Source organism: Salvelinus sp. IW2-2015, unplaced genomic scaffold (genome assembly GCF_002910315.2).
Source record: "Salvelinus sp. IW2-2015 unplaced genomic scaffold, ASM291031v2 Un_scaffold1036, whole genome shotgun sequence".
Classification (NCBI taxonomy): domain Eukaryota; kingdom Metazoa; phylum Chordata; class Actinopteri; order Salmoniformes; family Salmonidae; genus Salvelinus; species Salvelinus sp. IW2-2015.
Genome location: NW_019942697.1, coordinates 405878 through 409543, shown reverse-complemented (window position 1 = coordinate 409543; position 3666 = coordinate 405878).

Genomic DNA, 3666 nt, shown 5'->3' with positions numbered 1-3666 from the left:
GGGGTAGGGGTAGGGTAGCTCAGGGGGTAGGGTTAGGGGTAGGGTAGCTCAGGGGACTTCAGTTTTACATAGAATCCAATGAAAACGTATCAGTTAGTGGAGTTTGATTGGCGTTCTGCCTGTGGAAACATATTAACCCTCATGTGGTTTCAGCAATAAGACACAGGGGTGTTAATGTGTTGTAGAATAGAGGGTGGTTCATGTTCATGAGCTATATCAGAAACACAGGACTGGTGACACGGTGTGTATCCAAAATAGCCAATAGAACATGGCCAGTCTAAAATGTACCTGTGGAAAGATAAGGAAGGAGAGCAGTAATGTGTTTTCAGCGTCTCAATAAGACGGCCTTGTAAATGTTTTGTGTTTCCACATTCACAGAGTGGTTGATGTGGAAAAGCCAAATGAAAAACAGAAGAGGGGTGACATGGTAATATCATGATGTAGCAATGTATCACTCAGGGGTGTCTGTAATGCACACCTGCTGGTTCACCGTGAGGAGACCACAAAACGGAGTCACATTGACTTCAACAACAATACAATGTGTCTATTGTTTGTGTGTGTGTGTGTGTGTTTATTTATACTTTTTTTTATTTTATTTAACCTTTATTTAACCAGGTGGGCTAGTTGAGAACAAGTTCTCATTTACAACTGTGACCTGGCCAAGATAAAGCAAAGCAGTTTGACACAKACAACAACACAGAGTTACACATGGAATAAACAAACATACAGTCAATAATACAGTAGAAAAATCTATATACAGTGAGTACAAATGAGGTAGGATAAGAGAGGTAAGGCAATAAATAGGCCATGGTGGCGAAGTAATTACAATTTAGAAATTAAACACTGGAATGGTATGATGTGCAGAAGATGAATGTGCAAGTAGAGATACTGGGGTGCAAAGGAGCAAAATAAATAAATAAATACAGTATGGGGATGAGGTAGTTGGATAGGCTATTTACAGATGGGCTATGTACAGCTGCAGTGATCTGTGAGCTGCTCTGACAGCTGGTGCTTAAAGCTAGTGAGGGAGATAAGAGTCTCCAGCTTCAGTGATTTTTGCAGTTCGTTCCAGTCATTGGCAGCAGAGAACTGGAAGGAAAGGCGGCCAAAGGAGGAATTGGCTTTGGGGGTGACAAGTGAGATATACCTGCTGGAGCGCATGCTACGGGTGGGTGCTGCTATGGTGACCAGTGAGCTGCGATAAGGCGGGGCTTTACCTAGCAAAGACTTGTAGATGACCCGAAGCCAGTGGGTTTGGCAACGAGTATGAAGCGAGGCTATTTTGTAAATGACATCGCGGAAGTCGAGGATCGGTAGGATGGTCAGTTTGTGTGTGCTTGTGTGTGTATGTTTGTGTGTATGTCTGCCCTGAGTCCAGCCCTTAATCTGCACTTAGTCCATCCCCCAATCAACAGTGAGTTCAGACCATAATCTGCCCTGAGTCCAGCCGTTAATCTACCCTGAATCCAGCCCTTAATCTGCCTTGAATCCAGTTTTTAATCTTCACGGAACTTTGTCCTCGCAATCCAGCACTTAATTGCCTGGCAGTCCAGGCTTAAACTTTCCCTGAATTCATCCCTTAATCTGACCTTAATCCATTTTTATTCTTGCCCTGACTCTTGCAATAAATCCAGCCCTTAATCTTCCTGAATCATCCCTTTAACTGCCCTGAATCTGGCCTTAATCTTTCCCTGAAAATCATCCCTTAATCTGACCTTAATCATTTTGATTATTCTGCCCTGATCTGCAATAAATCCAGCCCTTAATCTTCCCTGGAACCATCCCTTATATCTGCCCTGAAATCCAGTTTTAATTCTTCCCTGACTCAATTAAATCAGCCCCTTATCTGCCTCTGACTCAGCCTTAATCTCCCTGAGATCCAAGTCCCGATCTGCAATGAGTCCAGCTCTTAATCTACCTACAATCCAAAAACTGCCTGAATCCGATTTTTTAAATAATGCCTGACTCGCCCTAATTCCAGCCCTTTACTCTGCCCTGAAATTTCAGCGCTTTAATCTGCCCTGTCCAAACTTAATAGGTCCTGAATCCTAGTCCTCAGTCTGCTTTGAATCCAAGCCCTTAATTTTGCCCTGAATCCAGCTCTTAATCAAACCTTTATCCAGCACTTTATCTGCCTGGACTCTGCCTTGAATTCCAGCCCTTAATCTGCCTTGATCCAGCCCTTAATCTGCCCTTGAGCCCAGCTCTGTAATTCTAATACTGAATCTAGGCACTTGAATCTAAAACTGAATCCAGCACTTAATCTGCCCTGGAAATCAACCACTAATCTACCCTTGAATTGCAGGTTTAAATCTGCCTCTGACTCTGCCCTAATCCAGCCCTTAATCTGCCCTGATATCCAAGCACTTAATCTGCCCTGACTCTGCCTGAATTCCAGCCCTTAATCTGCCCTGAATCCAGCCATTAATCTGCCCTGAATCCAGCCTTTAATCTGGGCCTGACTCTGCCCTGAATCCAGCCATTAATCTGGCCTGAGGTCAGACCCTTAAATCTGCCCTGAGTCCAGCTCTTAATCTAAACTGAATCCAGCACTTAATCTGCTCTGAAATCAAACTTAATCTTTTTGTACCTGAATCCAAGCCCTTAATCTGCCCTGAATCCAGCCCTTAATCTGCCCTGAATCCAGCCATTAATCTGCCCTGAATCCAGCACTACAGGGTACAAATGAGACAAGCTTTTTGTTTCTCAGAGTTAATGTCTTTCTCCATCCATGTTTATGAATCACTAACCCATTTAAATATGACTGTGTGTGATAGAGGGTTCTTCTCTTCTTTAGTACTCATTCTTAACCCCTTTGATGAATTATTGTAGTTTGTGTCCCAATTAAAGGACACCCTGTTCCCTATGGGTCCTAGTCAAAAGTAGTACACTACATACAGAATAACTTGTCATTTGGTACACAGACCCACTGCAAATCCAGATTACCTGGTTCAGATTACCTGGATCAGATGACCTGGTTCAGATGACCTGGATCAGATTACCTGGTTCAGATTACCTGAATCAGATTACCTGGTTCAGATTACCTGGATCAGATTACCTGGATCAGATTACCTGGATCAGATTACCTGGATCAGATTACCTGAATAAGATTACCTGGTTCAGATGACCTGGATCAGATTACCTGGATCAGATTACCTGGTTCAGATTACCTGGTTCAGATTACCTGAATCAGTACATTTTATAAATGTTCAACATCATATTCATGAGTTGAATGCTTTAGTCATGTATATTCATATAACCGCTGTCTGATGTAGATTGTTGTTGAAAATGAATTAATGAGCTCGATGACTAAATGTCTTCTGACTGTCTCGTAAAACATCTTCTCCACGTTCCAAATGGCACCCTATTCCCTTTGTAGTGCACTACTTTAGACTAGGGCCCATAGGTCTCTGGTCAAAAGTAATGCACTTTATAGGGAATAGGGTGCCATTTGGAACACAGGCCGTGTCTGATATGGAGAGGGGAAATGCCTAAACAGGTGCCACGATCAATGAAGATTATGAAAAAACAGCTGATCAAATGAAATGATAGATGTTTGAATTAATGTGTGTGTGTGTTCCTGTCAGTGTGTGTGTGTTCCTGTCAGTGTGTGTGTGTTCCTGTCAGTGTGTGTGTGTTCCTGTCAGTGTGTGTGTGTGTGTGTGT